The sequence below is a fragment of the Phoca vitulina genome, unplaced genomic scaffold, assembly GCF_004348235.1.
Source record: "Phoca vitulina isolate PV1807 unplaced genomic scaffold, GSC_HSeal_1.0 scaffold20, whole genome shotgun sequence".
Lineage (NCBI taxonomy): Eukaryota > Metazoa > Chordata > Mammalia > Carnivora > Phocidae > Phoca > Phoca vitulina.
Genome location: NW_022589723.1, coordinates 24,490,109 through 24,515,254, shown reverse-complemented (window position 1 = coordinate 24,515,254; position 25,146 = coordinate 24,490,109).

Here is a 25,146-nt window from a genome sequence, read left to right as displayed (position 1 = left end):
TGCATCCCTTCACAGCTCATATTCTGGAATGTGTTGCCTACACTCACTGGTTCTGCATTTCAGCCTTCCATTTGCTTCTCGATACTTTAATGATACAGAGAGATCGCCTTTCCGAGAGCCACAAGATCTGGCTGTCATGGGGGATATAAGTTATCAGTGATCTGTGACACCGAAGCAACCTGTTTCATCCCCCGACCTCAGTGCCACGAAAACTTACTTGCCTTGCCTGTCACCTAGGACACAAGGTAACAGACGGAAGAGCATGTGGAAGGAATATAAGCCAGGGTTTGTTTTTTATAAAGCTCTCCCCTCTCTCTTGCTTCTAAGTAGCAAACATTTTGAAAACAGAATGGTTCAACCTTGAAACAGATGACCAACGGGGATCGGGGAATATTCTAAAACAAAGTATGCTGTCTTCAATGGGGAGGCACTGTCACCTGGAGGCAGCAGGATCGATGGGATGGATGACCTTTTGAGGTCCCTTCTAGCATGCAGCCCCTCTGAACCCCAAGGAACAGGGACCAGGGAACAGGGACCCCATGTGAAGGAAATGCTGTTCGCACCTGTCCGGTCTGGGGCCCAACTGGTAAAAGGTGAGAACACACTGGAGAAGTCAGGAAACGGCTTGACGTTTTCTCATTTTCCGTCCGTTTTGTATCCTGGCTCCATGTGTTGGGGGTGCTGGAGCTCAGATTTCATAAACAGGGTCTGCGGAGGCAGGAAGCTCATGCCGTGTGAGCTGTTTTCTTCCCCCTGCTTTGCCCACATTTTACAAATCTCTTTCCTCCTTTCCCTTTCTGGTTTCTCACCCCCTTGCCTCTGGCACTGTAAAATCCTGGCAGGCCCCAGAGCCAGATTTATTTGGGTTGAATAAACAGTTAAATGAGGTTTTATTTTCTTGTTTTGGCCCTGAATTGGAAGAAGGGGAGTTACAAGGCTGAGCTGGCCTCTTGGGAAGCCATTACATAATTCTGCTGGTACTCCAGGAAGATCGCTTATAAATAACGCTTATTTACAATAAATCATCAAGATGTTGAGGAAAATCAGGTCATTTCATACAAGAAAGGTGAACAAATTGAAGGAAATGAGCCAGAGACCCACATTTGGAAAAGGACACCTCTCCGCGTTTGTCCAGCTAGTTCTTTAGAGCAGCCACCCTGGATTGACTCCTTTGTCCTTTTCCTAAATGGAAAAGCTGCCTTTGAAAAGGGTCACTTTGACATGATTGATCATGGCAGCCAAGAGGTGTCCCATAATTTTTTCTTTTAAAATGCTCACCAAAGAAGTGCCTGAGGAGGTGGCTCTAAGTAAAGACTTGCTTATTCATCATATTTTGTTTTTTTCCAATCATAATGAAAATAACTTTAGAACCGACAGTATTTTTTTTTTATTAATCAAAGACTCAAAGGGTGAGGGATACATTCAGGGAAGATTCCATCCAGTGGTTACCACCCATGCACGGGGACACCAGACACGGCTGTGAGTATAAAGATTGTGGGCGGTTTTGTTTATCTTTATACATTTCTGTACAAATGATGGAGTGAAAAGTAATGAAGATGAAGATAAAAAAAAGGTAGTGTGTGGGTGCGTGTGTACGTGCTTTGTGAGTAGGGATGTCTCAGGTTGTTTCATTAAAAACAACTTTCTTAATGAACTATCTAATTGACATATAATATTCTATTAGTTTTATGTATATGACATAGTGACTCAACCAACCTTTGTATACATGGCAAAGTGATCACCACAGTAAGTCTGGTTACCATCTGTCACTACCAGCTAGTTTCATTGACTGGGTGGCTTACCCACCGCTCAAACAATTCTAAAAACACAGCAGGATTGTGGGTGTGATATCACACAAAATAATGGATAACGCAAAATAATCTGTTTCTCTTTCCACCACCATCCATACCCCTTCAGGACTCATTTGATGACAGGAAACCATCCAACAAAGAGTATGTCCAAGTAAGATAGATATATATATCGCCAATATAGAGGTTTTTCAAAAGGAAAAAAATCTCTCCACGATTCTTGCCAGCGTCTAACAACCCACACTAGTCTGTTGTGAAGTTCACTCATTGCAATTCTGTTTTCAGGGGAGAAGCCAAGTGGCTGTTTCCCAAATATGTATATTACATTAGATAATGAACAATAGAAGTCCTAAGGGCCAAAGTGAAGAGTCTTGAGCCATTAGCAAGTTTAATTCCTGGTGAGAAAACTGCCCTATAAGAGTGAAGGTAGCCTGGTTCAGCTCTTCCTAGCCAGTGGAGGAAGTGGACAGGCCAGGTCTGAAGTTCTAGTTTGATTGAGTTCTACAAACTAGTTTGAGTTCTACAAACGAATGTGCTAACAAGTCCCTTGGCCTACATTTCCTCAACAGCAAAAATAAAATAATAAAATAAAATAAAATAATAAAATAAAAAAGAGAAAAAGAGGCTGGACCTCTTTAAAGATCCCTCCTCCTCCAATGTTCTGGTGTTCCAGAAAATGCCCAAGGCCTGGAAACGTTGTCATCTTGTGTGGAAGAAACAATAGAAGCCATCGATCGCTGTTCTAGGGATCGGATCTTTACGTCTTTTTTTTTTTTTTCCCCCAAGCAGTTGGGTGTGTTTTGTTTTGTTTTGTTTTTTAGTGTTCCATGATTCATTGTTTGCATATAACACCCAGTGCTCCATGCAGTACGTGCCTTCTTAAATACCCATCACCAGGCTAACCCATCCCCCCACCCCTCTCCCCGTCTAGAACCCTCAGTTTGTTTCTCAGAGTCCATAGTCTCTCATGGTTCGTCTCCCCCTCCGATTTCCCCCCCTTCATTTTTCCCTTCCTACTATCTTCTTCTTTTTTTTCTTAACATATAATGTATTATTTGTTTCAGAGGTACAGGTCTGTGATTCATCAGTCTTACACAATTCACAGCGTTCACCATAGCACATGCCCTCCCCAAAGTCCATTACCCAGCCACCCCATCCCTCCCACCCCCAACCCTCCTTTACATCTTTTGAGAGCATTTAAAGAGTTGCCTCATCTACTTGGCTAAGGAAAGTGACAAATGGCATCCTCCTCCACCCTCCCACTCCAGTGTGAGTCCCATCTGTCCCAAGAGGATCCTGCAGAAATCTCTATTAATGTCTCCTCGATTGTGTCCAATAATAATGATGGTAATGATAATGATAATGTAATTATCCCAGTTTATTGATGTCAAGTGCATGTTGATTACAAATGGAACAGGAAGTATTTACTTGCCTCCTGCTTCTCCAGGCTGGTTGTGAAATCAGAGCTGGGCTTTGGAGCAAGCACGAAGCCTGCACCTTTCATAATTGTAATGGGATCCAGATGTGCCTCAGTCCCACGAAGGCAAGTGATGAAAGCAGTAAATGGGTCCCATGCACATGTGCTCTGCCCAGGTGGGGTCCACTTCCAGCTCCCTCTCTGTGAGCCAATATTGTTCTGCATTTCCTCCAATTAACTCTGATGACGTAAAAAGATTAAAATGCATCCCCCACGGCGGCTTGCACACAGTAGGTGCTCGTCCACATGTATTCGTGTATATTCCCATGATGGCAGGGCATCTCAAGGAAAGCGGTCTGAAAGCCTCTGGATGTGTGCTGCTCTTAGGGTAATGCTGGGTGTGGACATGTCTTCATATTGGGATGGATTAGTGGGAGGCCAACACCACAGTGAAGAACAGCCTTGCAGGGGATCCGCAGCAGAATGCTAAGGACTGAGCCCCAGGGATGGAGAAAGGGGCAGAAGTCAAGTGTCAAGAGCTGGAGAGTCAAAGTGCACAGCATCTCAGAAGCCAGGAGGTGGGAGTGTCAGGAACAGAAGGGTGTCTTTCTTGCTATTGGGAGCCTTGGAGCTCTCACTGTCCCCTTACGTTCAGTTCCCCTGTTGAAAGGCGGTGGGTGGGCTTTCCCTCTATTTCCCTTGGTATTCACCATCCTTTTCTCTCTACTCCCCCCCACCCCGATTTTGAAGTGTATTTCTGCAATATTAAGTTCATTGTTTAAAAAAATCTGTGTCCTCAGCTGAATGGAATAAGAAAATGTTGTGTTTCACCATGTTTATGGACAGGCAGGTTTTCATTACATTTTTATGAATATCCACCTTTCATGAAAATGAAGACAAGTGGGAATTCTTTTTTTTTTTAAAGATTTTATTTATTTATTTATTTGAGAGAGAGTACAAGCTGGGGACAGAGGCAGAGGGAGAGGGAGAAGCAGACTCCCCTATGAGCTGGGAGCCCGATGCGGAGCTCGATCCCAGGACACTCTCTGTAAGCCAGTACTGTCCTGCCTTCCTCTAATGAACTCTGATGATGGAAAAGGGGTAAAATGCATCCCCCACGCCACCAAGGCACCTTGAAACTTTAAAATCTGTGACTCTGTAGTTTTGTGATTTCTTCTAACAATGCAGCCAAATTTGGACAAGTGGGGTAAATTCTCTGACTTTTCTGACAAAAATGAGGAAGAAAACATTGGTGCCTGGGTGGCTCAGTCGGTAAGCATCTGACTCTTCATTTCGGCTTAGGTCATGATCTCAGGGTCATGGCATCGAGCCCTGTGTCAGGCTCTGAGCTCAGCGTGGGCTCTGTTTGTTCCTCTCCCTCTGCTCCTCCCCCATCTCTCAAATAAATAAATAAAATCTTAAAAAAAAAACGAAAGAAAGAAAACATTTCTCCATTAAGATGTACTTTATAGTGTGATGAATATAGAAATTGTATGACAGACACGTTAATATTTTGCATAGGTTTATGGATTGATTCATCAGGGAAGCTTTATTTTGCAAAATGGTTCTCAAATGCTTGCAAGAAAAGATATTTCTTAATTATTTGGTAGGATAACTTTTTAGGTGAAATGATCTACCATAGCATCTTCTGAACTCTGAGGCCGAATAGCACCATTCTCAATAGTCAGCACAAGATATTTTTCTGCTTCGGGGAATAGTGAAGAGACTCAGTATCATCTTTGCTTGTGGTGTTTTAATCAAGATGCTGGCAAACATGTTCTTTTCTTCTGACTCTTAGCAGAAGGAGAGTGAAGTTCCATATTCTGTTCACTTGTCCACGTTTTTTGCCTATTAATACTCATATATTGGCAAAAATGAAGAGACACCTGATTCCACAGGATTTGGCAGATTGGAACTCCATCTGTAACCTTAAAAGTATTTTGAAGTAAATTCAGTGAGCAAATTTGCAATGATTTACCAATAAACTTTTCCTTTAAATTTAATGAGACATAATTTTATAATGCCTATATATTTTATAGCACTGGATCCAGTTGGTTCTAAACCTATAAAGGACAATCAGAAGAACCATATGCATGTATTTCAAAAGTCCTCAAAGTAGCCTATCCAGTCATCAGAGAAAATAAATGATTTCTTGTGGAAGCGTTTTAACCACCCATTTTTTAAGAAATACTATAATTTGCCCGGGTCTCCGCCTGTTACGTAATGTGTTTATCGGGAGTCTATTTATGGTCTGCCATTCGTGTGTGGAAGGCCTGTAATTCTCCAGTGAAGGACTGGCTGTCAGTCCTGACAGGGGCCTGGCAGGAGACCGGAGGAGGGAGGTGGGGGACCAGGGTGTGCAGGCACCCTGAAATTACAGGGACGTGGGCCTCTGGGCACTGGGTCTTCTGTTTTGTAACGAGAAGCCAGAAGCAGAAGTGATAATGAAAAAATTGTAATGTTAGCTAATTTTTTAACACATTGTACAGTTCCCCTCTCCCCCCCCCAAAAAAAAACGTCTGTGGTCCAGAATCAGCCAGAGGGCTGCCAGGTTATGACAGCTCATCCTGAGGTGCCCGGCCATGTGAGAGCCAGACTGGCAGAAACCAAGAGAAATGGGAGAGTTGCAGTGCTGGCTGATTGGGAAGCACCAGGCTCACGCGATGGCGTGGAGAGCAAGGGTTTAAAGCAGGAGCATAGCTGTAGTTGCCCGGGACTTAGGGATTTGAGGACAAGGATTCGGCATGATAGAGAGCAAAGGGAGTCCGTTTCCTGAGATAGTTCCTGCACAGGCATGCCGGTGGGTCAGTGAAGGAGGGGGGCACCTCTCCTCTGGCTTCAGCTTCATCCAACACAGTGGCATGGGGCAAAGATGGCGTTTGGCCTTGTTCAGGTCAAGGGGCAGCGGAGCGGGATGACTTGTGAACGGGCAGCTCTGGAAATGAAAAGACATGGCCAGAAGCCTGTGGCCTGATGGACTCTGGCACCACTCTGAGGAGAAGTCTAGAACCAGTTCAGAGAGACCCAGGCCGGGGGGGGGGGGGGGGGGGGGGGGGGGGGGGGGGTGTTGCTGAGAAGGCAGGAAATAAATACCAAGAGAACATTGTAATCCTTTTGGAAGCTTCGGGCTTTCTCCATGCTTGTTACTCCTGTTACCACCCCTGTTGGTGTTCTTGTTATGGTTAATGAAACACCCGGAAAGGGAAGCGAGAGAGAGTGTGTGTGCTTCTTTGGGGGGGCCAGAAACCAGCTGGGAAGTATGAGGACTCTAGGTAACTTTTCCGTTGGGATTAGGAAGTGGAACCGTGAAAGGAGAGGAAAGCAGGCTGCGTCTCTGGAGATGGGAGAAATTTGGGAGGGGAAGGGTTGCCTGAAGAGCCAAGCTGGGAAGCAGAGCAGAGCCCAGCACTGCGCTGGTTGAAGGCCATCTCGTGATGCCAGGCTCAATACGGGTCTCCTAGTTGAGATTGAATTTCAGACAGACCACACAAAAAATTCAGCATAAGTATATTCTATGTGGTATCTGGGACATACTTACATTAAGAAATCATTTATTGCCGGGGCGCCTGGCTGGCTCAGTCGGTAGAGCACGAGACTCTTGATCTCAGGGTCACGAGTTCAAGCCCCATGTTGGGCAAGGAACCTACTTAAAAAAAAAAAAATTAAGAAATTTTTCATTGTTTATCTGAAATTCAAATTTACTTAGGCATCTTGGATTTTCATTTGCTAAATGTGGCAACCTTGCCCTCCATTTTTTACTAGCTCTCCAGCCCCACCGCACCACAGTGTGATCAAGCGCTGTGTGAGCCCCATCCAGGACAGGAGGCTGACTCAGAAAACAGCCAGCTGAGTTTGAAATGAACTCCCTTCCAAAGGGCTGCAGGCCCAGGGACAGAGTCCCCACCTGGGCAAAGCAACAGCCGTAGAGTGGGAGGAACCCTTTGGACACCGAAGTCAGACCCTCACTGCTCTACTTCTTACCAGCTTTGTGAATTTTGGCAAATATGTGAGATCTCTGAGTCTTGGTTTTTTTCATCTGTAAAACGGAGAAAATTATACTTCTCACTGGTGTTTTGCAAATATTAAATGAGATGGTGGAGTAACATTTTTAGCACAATGTCCAGATAAATTGCATGATAAAATGGTAGGGGTAGTTCTTATCACTCTGTTCTTTGTAAATCATACTCCCAGGGGTAATGCCCTGTTAAGAAAAACCAGTCCCAATGCCCTCCACTGGACTTTCCAAGAGGTGCTATAGGCTAATTTTGTTCCCTTCAAGTTTCTGGAAATTTGTTGACAGATATAGAGAGGATGGGATAAGCTCATACTCCTCTTCTCAAAAGGTACTATAATTCAAGATCTGCTTATCCATCCCCTGGTTACTGCTCTAAACAGAGCCAAGCAAATACCTTACTCTTCACTCCAGGTAGACAAGGGAGAGACTCAGACCATCACTGTGTCTCATAGTTATAACACCTCAAACAAATGAAAGCAGACACAATCATGGTTAAATCTAACACTGAGCTGGGAGGGCACGTAGCCTTCTTCCTCCCAACATTCCTGTAATAAACTCAGATTCCCCCAAATTAAATGCATTGCCAAGGAATTTCAAGGCACACAAAGGTGAAGCTCGACATTTACAAAGAAGAAATTACTTTTAGCTTGCTTTATTAAAAAAATTTTTTTGCTCGAATCTGTTCATCTTTGTCTGGACCACTGTGTTACAAAAATACAAAAATTGTCAGGGTTTCAGCTACATTTCTTTGGCTCAGATTTTAGTAGGAAACAAGAGGTGTGTTTAGAGCTGGAGGGCAGTCAGCAACAGGCAGGGTGACAAGAATCTTCTAAGATGCTTAGATCTTAGAGGCTAAGACTCTGGTTTTATGTCCCATCTGCAGCATATAGAGGAAATCCAGCTGATGCAACCTTTTCTCCCTTTCCCATATATAAGGAAGGAGTTGTCAGAGTCATCATCAAAAGTGCAGAAACAACAGAATCTGGGTAATATAGTCTCTCTCTCTAGAAGGCCATGTTGAAGAGTAGTGATGTTGCAGAAGGGGGTCCCACAAAGCCTATTCTTGATGTTGTTCCATGAGACCTTGAGCAAACTGATCTCTCAGAACTTCTCATCTCTCTTCTATAAAATAAGACTAAAATAATCTCCATTCCACCTACCACAGTGGTTATGGCGAGGGTCAGATGAGATAATGTGTGAAATGTTGATGTGCCCTAGAACTCCATCCTCAACCCTCTTTCCCTTGCTCTGTAGTTCCTGCGAGTCAGCGATCACCAATACAATGATGGGATGCTGAATGGCTCGTTGATTGTATTTCCCATTATCTAACAGGCCTGTCTTCTTGGATTTTCCGAAGTTCTCTTATGGCCAAGAAATTGAAAACTGAACCCTTTACATAATCCACGTGCCTACCCAGACCTGTTCCACATGCCTGTGATGCTTCCAAGTTTCAGTCTGACTGATGGGTCTTGAATAGACCTGGTGCCCACGATGCTGCTGCAGGTCTTTCTCACACCAGACTTCTCCACTCTCCCAGGAGGAACCTGGCCAGTCACTACCTTAAAGATACCCAAAATCCAGCAAAAGTAATACTTGGACTTGGGTGATGGAACTAAAATTCTGCCTCTTGTTTCATAAAAGAAAACAAAGTTGTGGATTTGAGGAAAACCAATGAAACACTGACAGGCTGAGTAAAACTGCGTGGGCTGTCCCACTTACTACCTTATACTCCATGTGATATGAGACAAAGAGCTGATGCTGAGCATGGAAGTCTCTTAGACACCTGAATTCTGACTATGTAACTGGGGTGAGAGCAGCCAGCCAGAAAATCATGCTATTGGAGGAAGACAAGTAAGACATTCGAGGCAGGGACTCCGTCTAATCCCCTACTGAACTCCCTAGACCTAAAGCCATGTCAAGAACACAGTAGACAATCAGAAGATATTTTGTGAGAGCATGAAGAAGAGTAATGTTTTCAAAGGGGATCTCTAAGTCCATTGGTAATGGTGCAGATTGGACTTTCATGAATGTTGCATTCCACCCTATGATTTGGGCGGGTGCTATTCTCATGGGCTGCATAAATACTTTACCCATTTTGAAAATTGCTTTCAAACTCCTACATAAACTCTGAATTCTCTTGTTGGACAGTATTCAAGGTTAAAATCCCCCCCGCTGGAAGTCATATAGTTTTCATTTCTTAATGTTTATTCTCTGTGTTATATGTAATTCGTTCAAAACCAACGATAACCAGTTATTCTTTGCCTCCCCAGAAGATAACCAGGAGCCAACAGACAAACTGAATCTTGGCATTTGTATGGAGAATTAGGAGAGAAATATTTTTTCCTAATGTTATGAATGTTAAATGGTGGAATGAGTTGCTTGATCTGGGACCCTTGACAAAGCATAAACTTTGTTATCACTGGTACAGCCTCACTGGGTCTGAGTTGTGCCCACAGACAAGATGCAGGGGTAGAGTGGGGAGGGCACATGCATGGCAAGCCTGATGCCATTCCTGCCTCACTAACTGATGCTGGCTAAGCTCTTCCTGCTAAGCTCAGGCAACACTTGCTATGAACGTGGGATTTCAGGTAGCCATAACCAACTGATCACAGAGTGGCACGTGAGATTTATCCTTTTAACACCTATTCACTGAGTGTTGGCTATATGCCTAGTTGTGTGGTTTGAGAAATTTGAGGAATTTTGCTATAAAGGGAAGGAGGGAAGTAGTGAGAGAGGGAAATGGTGTCAGCAGACATAGCTATGTGCCGTACAGATTGTCATTCTTATTAGAGTGGAGGTAGAGAGAAAGGTTAGGAGCAGAGCCTCTGGAAGCAGGTTTCCTCATTTTGAGGAAACGCTCTTGGCTCCACATCTTAGTACTCGTGGGAACTTGGGCAAGTCACTTCCCTGTGCTTCAGTTTCATCTGCTATGTGCAGATTACAACAGTCCCTCCTCGTAAGGTTGTAAAGAATGAGTTGTTTCGTGTAGAGTGCTTGACACAGTTCTTGACATGTGGTGGACACCATGTGAATTGAATAAGTGGTAGCTGTGTTGATGATGATGATGTGATGAACCAGCCACACTTCCACACCCTTAGTGGCACCTGGAACACCAAAGGAGAGAAGTTTAAGGCCCCAGTGACATAGAAGCTGCTGACATAGTCATTATTCCCTACCTTGAATGTGGTGACCTAGAAATGAGTTGGAAACTGAGCCCAGTGATGACCCAGAAAGAGACATGAGGCCGGGTGGCAAGTACTGGCAATTCTGTTAATGCTGAAGACATACACATTTCCTTTCTCTCTTTCTTTCTTTTTCTTTCTTTCTTTCTTCTTCCTTCCTTTCTTTCTTTCTTCTTTCTTTCTTTCTTTCTCTTTCTTTCTTCTTTCTTTCTTTCTTTCTTTCTTTCTTTCTTTCTTTCTTTCTTTCTTCTTTCTTTCTTCTTTCTTTCTTTCTTCTTTCTTTCTTTTTTCTTATTTTTCATTTTGGATGAGGCACTGCTCATTATTGTCTGCTCAAGGGACAATAGTTTCATGGCAGAACATTTTGTTTATATCTCATTTCCTGAGGATCCTCCTTGGAACAAGGGATTTCATTCTGTGCTGTCTTGTCTTAGGTAGCAGAGCAGATGCTTATTGTAGGATTCAAAAATAATTGTTTTTTTTTTTCTTTTTAAATCCAGCTACGATTTTATCTGATGGCCTTTAGCAAGTGTGGATTCCTCAAGTGAAAGGGCATTGAGGCAGAGAAGAGTCAACAGTTTCCATCAAAGTCTTAACTGCCTGGGAGATTTTTAAAAATTATTGTTGGATTCCTATTGAATTCATCTTAGAACACTTTGCAAATGTTTCAATAGTTATTTTTAAACAAATATCTATCCCACTTTCATTTCTTAACCTGACTTCTTACTTCAATAAATACAAACTTTAAAAAAAAAAGGACAGAACTTATACTCATTGATTTACTATTTTAAAAAAATCTCCGTATAGTTTGTCACCCAAACTGGGACCCTCCTCATTGGAAGGAGACAGTCTTAGTAATTATATGAGGACAATAGATGTAAACTGAGTTTTTCCTGGGTAATCAGAACATATCCTTGGGAAATCAGAATAATGAGATCTGCCAAATTATACATATCCAACTTTCAAGAGGAAGTCTCCCAAGAGAGAAAAATTGTATATTGAATTCAACTCAACTAAGTTTTAGTTGATTTAGGACCTCCAAATCATTAAAAACTCATTTCAGAAATCACTGAAAAGAACTTTTGTTAATCTACCATTTTCCCCTGCTCAAAGAATCCCAAAAAAGTACTCAGACTTTAGGTGTGTTAGACCAGGAGGAATGGTTCACTGTTCAGTAATGGGACTGCCCCATAGAACTGGTCCCCAGGACCCGTGTCCTTCTAAACATTAACAGTATCTTCATTCTGGGCCTGAATTTGGAGCCACCCACAATCACATAAGTACTAACCCGAGGAGGTGGATTTCCAGGACCTAGCGACTCTCCATCAATAAGAAGGAGGTGGGGAGATGTGAGTGCTTTCTGTTTCAAGACCACCTTGACTTCAGTGCGTTCCCATTGAGATACATTGCTCTCTCCCTCTGATTTTGAACCTCGAACCAACGGAGCAGAACCTGACTCATGATGTGAACCTTTGAATGGATTTACAACCTCATCCTGATAAAAGATCTCTTTCGCTTTGTTGCCATTATAAAGCCATTCAACTAGTAAAATAGTTCCACTAGGTACAAAAGCTGATGGAAGAAGCCTGCTCTATCACAACGCCATTGTGATTTAGTCATTGGTCCTGGCCACTCGTAAGCCTGGCCTAGGCTGTCTTGGACCTCTTGTTATAGCATTTCCTTTTAGGCTAAAGCAGAGAAAGGTGGTTTGAGTGCCCCTTCAAGGCAGGGGCATTCACATGAAATAAGACAGAGTATCATAATGACATTAATGATATAACGATTGACAAGCTCCAAGACAATTATTGTTTCCCACTGATTCCTGGATTTCACAGGACACTATTTATAGCCCCCCACTTCTCTGCTGTTATAGCTCCACATAGCTGAGATACTCAGAAAAGAAAAGGTAATAAATCACCTGGCAAGGACTCAATATTTCAACCATTGAAAATTCTCTTTGAATCTTTGCTTATTCCAGTCTATCTTGATCTAACCTGTCCAGACAATAATCTAAAGCAGTGCTACTCAAAGTGTTGTGGTCCATGGACCACCTACATCAAAATTTCCAGGACTACTTATTTAAAAAGAACAATTTCCGGGATCCTACTGTATCCGCCTTTGACATTGGTGCTTAGAAATATATTTCACACAAGCTCTCCAAATGACTCTTATTGCACATTAACACTGAACAACCACTAACCTAGGGCTGTAGCAATGGTTCTCAGCCTTGGCTGCACATAAGAGTCATCTGAAGAATTTCTAAAAATCCCAAATGCTCAACTACTCCCTGGCCCAACCAAATCGAAATATCTGGGACATGGAAACCCATCTTTTGAAAGTATCCCAGGAGGGGGGAAAGATGGCGGAGGAGTAGGGAACCCTATTTCAGCTGGTCCCCGGAATTGAGCTGGATATCTACCAGACCACTCTGAGCACCCACGAAACCAGCCTGAGATGTAAGAAGATCTGGATCTCTACAAACAGAATATCGCAGGCGGTTGGTTTTGAGGTACGAAGGGGAGAGCCGTGATTCTGCGGGCAGATATCAGAGGATAAAGGGCGGCGGGAGGGAGCCTGGACGTGGGGATCCTACACCGCCGGTGAGTGACAGCCTCGCGCGCTGCGGACGGGCACAGACTCGCAGGCTGGTAGCGTCAGGAAAGGACTTTAGGGCAGCCCCCGTGGTGGAGGACGAGACCAGTGGGGTCGCGCGCACGCGAACCACAGCCGCCCAGACAGAAACCCGGAGCGACGGTTGCGCGCACGCGAACTGCAGCCTCCGAGACGGAAACCCGGTGCGCCGGGGTCTCGCCAGTGAACTGCAACCCCCGGGGGTGGAACAACCGAGCGGCGAGTGGCGAAGTCCCGCGCATGCGAACTGCAGTCCCCGGGACGGAACCCCAAACGGCGGAGTCATGCACACGCGAACTGGGAGCAGCTGGCGGTTTTAGAAGCACAAAGGGCAGAGACGTGCCCCGACCTGGAGGCAGGACTGGGGGCGCTGCAGAGGGGCGCACAACCCAGGACGCTGCAGTTTATAGCATCACGGACAGAAACGGAGACGGTGTGGCCTGGAGAGCTCACTGAAGAACAGACTGCGGTCTCTCTGCTCTGAGGCAGAGGGTTGGAAACGGTCTCTTCTGCTCTGACTCGTGGAAGAGGCGCGGAAAGGCACCAGAGAACAAAAGCCCCAAAGACTGATTCCCACTGAGCCCATCCCCCGCCACAGGGGCGCAGGGCAACTCCGCCCAAACAGGGTTGCCTGAGTAACAGCGCGGCAGGCCCCTCCCACAGAAGACAGGCTGGGAAAACAAGAGGCCAGCAACCCTAAGGTCCCAAGAAAACAGGTGCATCTTGCTTGGGTTCTGGTCAATAATTTGGACTCTATACATTCCCTCAAACACCCATCAACAGAATGACTAGGAGGAGGAGCCCCCAAAACGGAAAAGACTCAGAGATTATGACTTATGCTGCCGATTTACAAATGGATGCAGATATAACCAAGATGTCAGAGATGGAATTCAGGCTAGCAATTGTGAAGACAATGGCTAGAATGGAGAAATCAATTAATGGCAACATAGAGTCTCTAAGGGCGGAAATAAAAGGTGAATTGGCAGAACTTAAAAATGCTATCAATGAGATCCAATCCAATCTAGATAATCTAACAGCTAGGGTAACTGAGACAGAAGAGAGAATAAGCGATCTGGAAGACAGTATAATAGATAAAAAGGGAAAAGAGGAGGCCAGGGAAAAACAACTCAGAATCCATGAAAATAGAATCAGAGAAATAAGTGACACCATGAGGCGTTCCAATGTCAGAATAATTGGAATCCCGGAGGGAGTGGAGAGAGAGAGAGGGCTAGAAGATGTATTTGAGCAAATCGTAGCTGAGAACTTCCCTAATCTGGGGAATGAAACAAACATTCGAGTCCTAGAGGCAGAGAGGACCCCTCCTAAGATCAAGGAAAACAGGCCAACACCCCGGCATGTAATAGTAAAACTTGCAAATCTTAGAACCAAGGAAACCATCTTAAGGGCAGTTAGGGGGAAGAGATTCCTTACGTTCAGAGGGAGGAACATCAGAATAACGTCAGACCTATCCACAGAGACCTGGCAAGCCAGAAAGGCCTGGCAAGACATATTCAGGGTACTAAATGAGAAGAACATGCAGCCAAGAATACTTTATCTGGCAAGGCTTTCATTTAGAATGGGTGGAGAGATGCAGAGCTTCCACGATCGGCAGAAGTTGAAAGAATATGTGACCACTAAGCCGGCCCTGCAAGAAATACTAAGGGGGGTTCTATAAAAGGAGAAAGACCCCAGGAGTGATCTACAACAGAAATTTACAGGGACAATCTATAAAAACAACGTCTTCACAGGCAACATGATGACAATTAATTCATATCTTTCAATAATCACTCTCAACGTGAATGGCCTAAACGCTCCCATAAAACGGCACAGGGTTGCAGATTGGATAAAAAGACAGGACCCATCCATATGCTGTCTACAAGAGACTCATTTTGAACCTAAAGATACATCCAGACTGAAAGTGAAGGGATGGAGATCTATCTTCCATGCCAGCGGACCTCAAAAGAAAGCTGGGGTAGCAATTCTTATATCAGACAAATTAGATTTTAAACTAAAGTCTGTAATTAGAGACACAGAAGGACACTATATCATTCTTAAAGGGTCTATTCAACAAGAAGATCTAACAATTGTAAATATCTATGCCCCCAACATGGGAGCAGCCATCTACAGAAGCCAACTGTTAACCAAAATAAAGAGTCATATTGATAACAATACGTTAATTGTAGGAGACCTCAATACTCCACTCTCAGCAATGGACAGATCATCTAAGCAGAAAATCAACAAGGAAACAAGAGTTTTGAATGATACATTGGACCAGATGGACCTCATAGATATTTACAGAACATTCCACCCTAAAACAACAGAATACTCATTCTTGTCGAGTGCACATGGAACTTTCTCCAGAATAGACCATATACTGGGTCACAAATCAGGTCTCAACCGATACCAAAAGATTGAGATTATTCCCTGCATGTTCTCAGACCACAATGCTCTAAAACTGGAACTCAATCACAAAAAAAAATTTGACAGAAATTCAAACACTTGGAAGCTAAAGACCACTCTGCTCAAAAATGTTTGGGTCAACCAAGAAATCAAAGAAGAACTTAAACAATTCATGGAAATCAATGAAAACACATTGGTCCAAAACCTATGGGATACTGCAAAGGCGGTCCTAAGGGGGAAATACATAGCCATCCAAGTCTCACTCAAAAAAATAGAAAAATCCCGAATTCACCAACTAACTCTACACCTTAAAGAACTAGAGAAAAACAACAAATGGCACCTAAGCCATGCATTAGAAGAGAAATAATTAAAATTAGAGCAGAAATCAATGAATTAGAAACCAGAAACACAGTAGATCAGATCAACGAAACTAGAAGTTGGTTCTTTGAAAGAATTAATAAGATTGATAAACCACTGGCCAGACTTATCCAAAAGAAGAGAGAAAGGACCCAAATTAATAAAATTATGAATGAAAGGGGAGAGATCACAACTAACACCAAGGAAATAGAAACAATTATTAGAAATTATTATCAACAACTATATGCCAAGAAACTGAGCAATCTGGATGAAATGGAGGCCTTCCTGGAAACCTATAAGCTGCCAAGACTGAAACAGGAAGAAATTGACAACCTGAATAGGCCAATAACCAGTAACGAGATTGAAGCAGTGATCAAAAACCTCCCAAAAAACAAGAGTCCAGGGCCTGATGGATTCCCTGGGGAATTCTACCAAACATTCAAAGAAGAAATAATACCTATTCTACTGAAGCTGTTTCAAAAAATAGAAACAGAAGGAAAACTTCCAAACTCATTCTATGAGGCCAGCATTACCTTAATCCCCAAACCAGGCAAAGACCCCATCAAAAAGGAGAATTTCAGACCGATATCCCTCATGAATATGGATTCCAAAATCCTCAACAAAATCCTAGCTAATAGGATCCAACAATACATTAAAAGGATCATCCACCACGACCAAGTGGGATTTATCCCCAGGATGCAAGGGTGGTTCAACATTCGCAAATCAATCAATGTGATAGAACACATTAATAAGAGGAGGGAGAAGAACCATATGGTCCTCTCAATTGATGCAGAAAAAGCATTTGACAAAATACAACATCCTTTCCTGATTAAAACTCTCCAGAGTATAGGGATAGAGGGAACATTCCTCAAGCTCATAAAATCCATCTATGAAAAACCCACAGGGAATATCATCCTCAATGGGGAAAAGCTGAGAGCCTTTCCCTTAAGATCAGGAACACGTCAAGGGTGCCCACTCTCACCACTGTTGTTCGACATAGTACTAGAAGTCCTAGCAACAGCAATCAGACAACAAAAAGAAATAAAAGGTATTCAAATTGGCAAAGAAGAAGTCAAACTCTCTCTTTTCGTAGACGACATGATACTTTATGTGGAAAACCCAAAAGACTCCACCCCCAAATTACTAGAACTCATCCAGCAATTCAGTAATGTGGCAGGATACAAAATCAATGCACAGAAATCAGTTGCTTTCTTATACACTAACAACGCAACTGTAGAAAGAGAAATTAAAGAAACGATTCCATTTACAATAGCACCAAAAACCATAAGATACCTCGGAATAAACCTAACCAAAGAGGTATAGGATCTATACTCTAGGAACTACAAAACACTCATGAAAGAAATTGAAGAAGACACAAAAAGAAGGAAAAATATTCCATGCTCATGGATCGGAAGAATAAGCATTGTTAAAATGTCTATGCTACCCAGAGCAATCTATACCTTCAATGCCATCCCGATCAAAATTCCAATGACGTTTTTCAAAGTGCTGGAACAAACAATCCTAAAATTTGTATGGAATCAGAAAAGACCCCGAATCACCAAGGAGATGTTGAAAAAGAAAAACAAAGCTGGGGGCATCATGTTGCCTGATTTCAAGCTATATTACAAATCAGTGATCACCAAGACAGCATGGTACTGGCACAAAAACAGACATACAGACCAATGGAACAGAATAGAGAACCCAGATATGGACCCTCAACTCTATGGTCAACTAATCTTTGACAAAGCAGGAAAAAACATGCACTGGAAAAAAGACAGTCTCTTCAATAAATGGTGCTGGGAAAATTGGACAGCCACATGCAGAAGAATGAAACTCGACCATTCTCTAACACCATTCACAAAGATAAACTCAAAGTGGATGAAAGACCTCAATGTGAGACAGGAATCCATCAAAATCCTAGAGGAGAACATAGGCAGTAACCTCTCTGACATCGCCCACAGCAACTTCTTTCAAGATACATCTCCAAAAGCTAGTGAAACAAAAGCAAAAATGAACTTTTGGGACTTCATCAAGATAAAAAGCTTCTGCACAGCAAAGGAAACAGTCAACAAAACAAAGAGGCAACCCACAGAATGGGAGAAGATATTTGCAAATGACACTACAGATAAAGGGCTGGTATCCAAAATCTATAAAGAACTTCTCAAACTCAACACCCAAAAAACAAATAATCAAGTCAAAAAGTGGGCAGAAGAGATGAACAGACACTTCTCTGAAGAAGACATACAAATGGCTAACAGACACATGAAAAAATGTTCATCATCATTAGCCATCAGGGAAATCCAAATAAAAACCACACTGAGATACCGCCTTACACCAGTTAGGATGGCAAAAATGGACAGGGAAAGAAACAACAAATGTTGGAGAGGTTGTGGAGAAAGGGGAACCCTCTTACACTGTTGGTGGGAATGCAAGTTGGTACAGCCACTTTGGAAAACAGTGTGGAGGTTCCTCAAAAATTTAAAAATAGAGCTACCCTATGACCCAGCAATTGCACTACTGGATATTTACCCCAAAGACACAGATGTAGTGAAAAGAAGGGCCATATGCGCCCCAATGTTCATAGCAGCAATGTCCGCAATAGCCAAACTCTGGAAGGAGCCGAGATGCCCTTCAACAGATAAATGGATAAAGAAGATGTGGTCCATATATACAATGGGATATTACTCAGCCATCAGAAAAGATGAATACCCAACTTTTACATCAACATGGATGGGACTGGAGGAGATTATGCTAAGTGAAATAAGTCAAGCAGAGAAAGTCAATTATCATATGGTTTCACTTATTTGTGGAACATAAGGAATAACATGGAGGACATTAGGAGAAGGAAGGGAAAAATGGGCGGGGGGAATTGGAGGGAGAGATGAACCATGAGAGACTATGGACCTGAGAAACAAACAGGGTTTTAGAGGGGAGGGGGGAGGGGGGATTGGTTAGCCCGGTGATGGGTATTAAGGAGGGCACGTACTGCATGGAGCACTGGGTGTTATACGAAAACAATGGATCGTGGATCACTACATCAAAAACTAATGATGTATTGTATGGTGACTAACATAACATAATAAAATTAAAAACTACAAAAAAAATAAAAAATAAAAAATAAATAAATAAGGAAAGTATTCCAGATGATTCCAGTGTGCAACCAAGGTTGAGAACCACAGCAATACAGCCATCATTCTCAGAAGATGGCAAGGCTTCCCTGTCACGGGGGATCACATCTAGGAATGTGACTGCGGTCAAGACCAACTCTCCCATAAGACTGTGGGAACTGAGGGCTATCTAGGCAGGTGCTACTCAAAGTATGGTCTGCAGACCGTGTCAGTCCATTAACTTTTTCATTACTGGTCCTTAAGGAGATTATACAAGCATGTGAAACAATCATATTATTAAGGATTGGGGTTTTTTTTGTAGCAAGACTTTCCTTATGAAGCAAGGAGTACATTAATATTCATTCAGATACAAGCTCCTTACCTCATCATGGACAAGTAACAAATAGTTTGTGGATGGGCACTTTGAGCAGCTCTGGTCTAGACCAGCTGCCCAGGCACGAGGATACAACCTGAAGGGTCCCCATGGCAGTGCAGTCCTGCCACTGACTCTTGAAGCAGCTGAGACCAACCTGGAAACTCAGCCCCACCAAGGAAAGTGGGCTGCATTCTCAGAATGTTGACGCACTGTCCACAGGGACAATCTGCTAGGCCAAGAAAGAATCCAGCTGGAATCTTTCAGGAAGCCCAAACACAAGGGGACAGCCTTGATGAAAATGCTATGGCCTGAAACTCACGAACTAGGGGCCTGTGGACAACAGGAAGTTGGCAAAAATGCTTGACCAAGAGCCAGAGGACCCCATGGGTGGTTTCAGGGCCTCAGAAAACAGAGAGAGAGCCCTAGTTACGGCTCTCTCAGCTGCAAGAGACAGAAAATCCACCTAATCTTAACACAGAAAGAGAATTTATTAGCTCAGGTCAGGCCCTTCCCACTTAGTGGCAAATATGGCAGCCAGCAGCAGGCTAACATCTCCCAGATTAACAGCCACGACAGAATAACAGCCACACCTCTTTCCCAATAGTTCCGGCAGAAGTACTGGGACTGGCCCTTGTTGAGCCAGACTGGGTCATGGCCCTATCTCTAAATCAATCATAACTTCGATTGCACATATCAAAGTCATGTAGCCATCACTGGAGGTGGAAGGTGTGATAAGCCCCGCCTGAACTACATGGACTGGGAGTAGATAAGAGGTGGATCCACCAAAGGAAGATCGATAAACACCTAGCAATAGAAGGGGGAACAGGAGGTGGACAGGCAAAGTCAATAGCTGCCCCTATGAAAGCTCAGAATCACCAGCTTATATGCTGCATGCCTCCACCCTCACCAGCCCCACCAGTTTGTAGAGACACGTGGAGGCACCCAGGCCAAAGACCAGCCCAAGGAATCATGGCACTCACTTCTGTCCCCTGTTTGCTTTGGCAATGTCATTCAAAATAGACTCTTTAGGGATTTATTCTTGTCCCTTCTCCAATTCCAATCACAAGAATCTAATTTCTTTTTTGTTGGTGATGTCCATTCACTCATTCATTCATGAGTTCATTAGATAAACATTTATACTGAGTGCTCATGATGCTGGTAGTTAGAGATACCCAGATAGATAAGGCATACTGCCTCCTTTCAATACGTGCTGCCTTAATAATTTCCCATGCATGCAATTTCCTTTTCTTTCTGAGTTTCTCTCTCCTCCCGGTCGTGGAGCAGAAACCCAGGGGGAAAAATCGAGAACTCCATAGGGGGTCTCTACGGTGAGAATGTGAAAAAATCCTGTCCACTAGATTCTCTTCAGCCAAAAATGAGATAATCTGCCACTATGCTGTTAAAGAAAATCCCTTCCCAAAGTTTTCTAGGGAAATGTAAGCTGCATCTGGATACAATGATTCCTTCTTAAGACTGGTTAGCCAAGCATGACTTATACAACTGCCTCTTAAGTGAAATTTCAGAAATTATGCTGGAAAAAGGTCCACATTTTCAGACACAACATGACATTTGAAACCATAGATCCATGCAGGATCTGGGGACAAAGATTCTATCTATGACCTTCTCTGAATTTCTGTATTTGACTTGAGATGCCACAGAAGACAGCAGTGGACTCACTGAACAAGCAGGGGGTGGAGATCGTCACCTGGGGGTGGCCCCACATCCACCGATATGTGATGGAGGGAAGCATGAGGAGGGGACAGAAGGGAAGGAACTCTTCTAGCAAGAAGAGTTGGAACAGGGCATTGCTAGGACCAGAACCCTGCTCCATTCTGTTTATCAGTTTGGCAGCAGGTAGGGAACTGCACTGGAAAAGGGGTCCCTGGGAATTCCCACAGTGACCGAGCTGGAAATCACCTTGGTCAAAGCCAGTGCCCTAAGCTATGGGCAAAATGCCTACCCTGTTGGTCCAGGATCGTTCCAGTTCAAGCCTGCTATCCTGCCGTAACTGTCAATGGTGCCTTCTGCTATTAGAAGAATCCTCCAGCATGAATTTCCTGAGCGTGAGCAATGTGGCAAATACATGTGTGCATCCACCCCAGCATCTGGCACCAAGCCTGCCATTAAGTTAGGTGCCCAGGAAATACAGGTTGGTTAAATGAATGAATGCATGAGTTTAGGTTAGTAAATGGTAATTCACAAGGCAACATGATTCACTCTACAGCTTGGCTGCTAACTGAGGCTGCATATTTGGGGGTTTTTCTTATCACCGCTTGCCTAACCTCCAAACTTCTCAAAAAGCAAGATGTGAGCACATCACCTGGGGTGAGATGTGCTGAAACTCACAGAAACCAGCCAATGATCCAACCAGAATGTGTACATGGCAAGAGGTGAAAATCCCAGCGTGGGGGGCTCGGCACTACAGAGGAGGAGCCCCTTCAGCTGGGTGGATACATTATGGGAAGCTGAGGAAGAAACAGTCTCTGGATTCTAGAGGGGGTGGTTTTGTAAAAAGGGGTGTCAGAGGAGGAGGGGGGCAGGAGGTTGTGCAGATGTGAGGGAAAACCAGAGAGAGAATGAATGTAAAAAAAAACAAAAACAAAACAAAACTTTGTTAAGTAGCAAAACCAGCAGCTGGACCAGATTAGCTGTTCCCTTTTCTTTCCTATTTTTGGACTTGGAAAGAAAATGTGCAAAATAATTCCTGTTTTGGAGAAAAGTAGAGAAGGAGGCTGGGGGTGGTAGTGGGGGGCATGAGTCACGGATCTGTGGGGCAGGACAGAGAAGCAGAAAAAACTGAGGGGCTGCACAGCCTGGGGGGCTCCCCTCTTCTTTGGGGTCTTGGGGACACCAATGCTGCTTTCTCTTCCTCGCCGGAGAAAGTGGGGGACCAGGTCTCTGCTCAGTGTCTCTGCTCTGCTCAGAACCTGCGGGACAAATGCCAAACTTGTTCTCACGGGGAGCAGCCGAGGCTGGGTGCAGACCCCACAGCCACAGTGAAAACCTCGGGACCACAGCTGAGCTGCGGGGCCACAAGGCACACCCGCAGGCCTTTATGCTGTTCCCGGTCTCCTTTCCCAGCCAGTAAGTGCACAATGTTCTCCTGCCTTGATCTTGACCCTTGTCAAAATCTCTCAATTTCCCGAATGAGTGCTCACTCCCACGCAATGTAGGTGACTGGGAAGGGCGGGGGCGACGTTTCAGATGTCCCTGAGGTTGCCAATGGGGAACACATTTCAGGGGGTGCCAAAGCCTTGAATGGAATGTGAATGGATACAAACGTTTTGGAAGCTGGTGGCAGTTATGTACTAAAACACATGCTCTGCAGGCCCGCCATTCCACTCCTGCCGAAGAGGACTAAGTACGTACACGCTCAGCAGAAGGCATGTACCAAAATGTTCAGCATTCTGTCTAATCGTCCTGCATTGGAAACTACCCAAATGCCCATCAAACAAGTAGACTTGTTATATAAATAATACAATATTCACATATGAGAATGAATCATTCACAACTGTGGCTGGATCTCACAAATGTGAGGATGAGCCAAAGAAGCCAGGCCCCAGAAAGGATCCAGATTTCTGATTCCATTTATATAAAGTACAAAACAGGTGGAGCAGTGGACGCCCTTAGAAGTTGGCACACGGGGTACCCTTGGAAAAGGATACTGACTGGAAGGGCTCCCTGGGGAGATGGAACAGTCTCTGAGGTCACTACCTAATGTGGGGAGTGCCTAAAATTTCAAAGAGCTGTTCACTTATGGAATATTTTCCTGAATATTTGTTATATGTCAATAAAAAAGGTTTAAAGGCCTCCAGAGACCCTCTACAGTTGTTCCATGTGAAGAGCTGGACTTAAGGTGAGCTCCAGATAGATGGTTCTTCCCTGTTATCAGCCGAAGCTGACTCGTTGCCACGGCAACCCGTTGCCCTGGTCCTGCCCTTGGCAAGCCACAGGCCTGTGTGGTCCCCTAATGCCTTCATGTCCCTCTGAGTCTTTGTTTCTGGGCTAGCTAAGCATATGCCCTCTCTCAATCCTACTCAATGGGACAAGGTTTTTATTCTAGAAATACCAAGCATAGAGACGGCTCCCCTCTTTGGGAGAGAGCTTGAATTGGTTTTGTCAGCTGGTCAGAGTTTTTTGTTTGTTTTTTGGTTTTCCTCACCACTCCCTGGAGGCCATGCTCCGGCTTCCAGCCCTCCACCAAAAGTGGGAATGCTTTCACCAATCAAGAAGTCGTGGACCCCCAGCCATGTCAGTTCCTTAGGACAAAGTCGGGGCCCAGAGGGCCTGGTCCATAGCCCCTGTAGACAAGCTCCAAGGCTGGGCCTGGAAATCAATTCACTGTGGGTGGTGGTGGTGGTGGTGGGTGGGTGTTCTGACCCTTTCAGTCCTTCCCCTGGGTTTCACACCATCTTGCTTCATTGAATTAAGGGGCCGGTGCCTCCCCAGGAAGAAAGCAAGCGTAATGCCTGTCCCGGAAGTGACTTCTCACAGACTGTTATCAATATGGTACGGGAGAAAGCACAGAGCTTGGTGTGGTGGCCCTGAGGACTGGGAGAGCGGCCACACTTGGTTAAGCCCATGTGCTTCCCAGAAAAAGGAAAAATGATGAATTCCCTAGTGAATGTCAGCAAGGTCTTCAGGCTCAAGAAGGGAATCTAACCAATAGTTTCCTGAAATGATTCTTATGTTCACCATTTTGGTTGTCCTCTTCTGATAATCCAAACTGGAATGACTTGATTTCTGACATAATAAGGACGACTGAGTTCTCATGGCCCCACTATGTGTTAGGCTCAGCCACAAGTCACTTAAAATACCCTTGAGCCGACCACTTTTCTTTTTTCAAAAGATAAAACAGCTTCTTTATACAGAGCTTTATCTAGCAAGAAGAATGACAGTACGGCTCTGGCATGTCAACAAAAGGACATTTTGCTAGCCAGGTGAGACAAGGCCTTTGAGTAGAAATTACACGTTGCTAACTCTTGACTGTTGTAGATTTTGTTATATAACCATCACCTACTGTCCTCTAGACAGTGGACCCCCTTGTTAAAAAATTATTATGATTTCAAAATGGCAACCACAAAGCAGTAAGCCGAGTCTGGAGCTCGAGGCGGGTCCTGGGTGCAGAAAGACTGTGTGGATGTTCCTGTAAGGTTGGAACCGTCCAAACTGTTGGTAGTTTACACAACAGTAGAGAGCCTGGCCAATGTCTAACAAACAAACAAATGAAAGTCAGAAGACTGGAAGTAAAAACGTAATATTATCGTCATTTACAGATACTATGAAATTCCTGGGAAAACCCATATAATCAACAGGAGAATAAAGCTATTAGAACTAATAAGATAGCTCAACAAGTTGATGGGATACAAGATCAAAACAAGAATATAAATGAGTGGAGGGAGTAGACCGTGAGCATGGACTTCTAAGGGAGGTCTCCTAGAGCTGCTCCCATCTTGTCACAGGGTGTGGAAGTGGGACTGGAGCGGGGGCTCTCTAGCTCCTTTGCATCCCTTGCCCAGAGGGGACTTCAGTGCAATTCTTGGAAAGCATGCTTTGTATCCCCTGGACTTTTGGGCACTTTTTGCTGGGTCTGCCAGAGAGCTGTTGGATCCCCAGACAAGAGGCTTAGTGTCTGTGACTGCAGGGCCAAGTGGGAGCAGAAGGCTAATTTGGGAGACACCTGTCTTCCTTCTGGGGGCAGGCCCTGTGCCATCAGTAGGCACAGAATGGTGGGGGAACAAGGTGCAAACCAGGATGGGAATATTTTGCTTAGGGTCTTTTAAAAAGAGACTCAACCCAAGAGGACCATGGGGAACAGAGAGGTATTTTGCATAGAAGGTTCTGTGTGGAGCA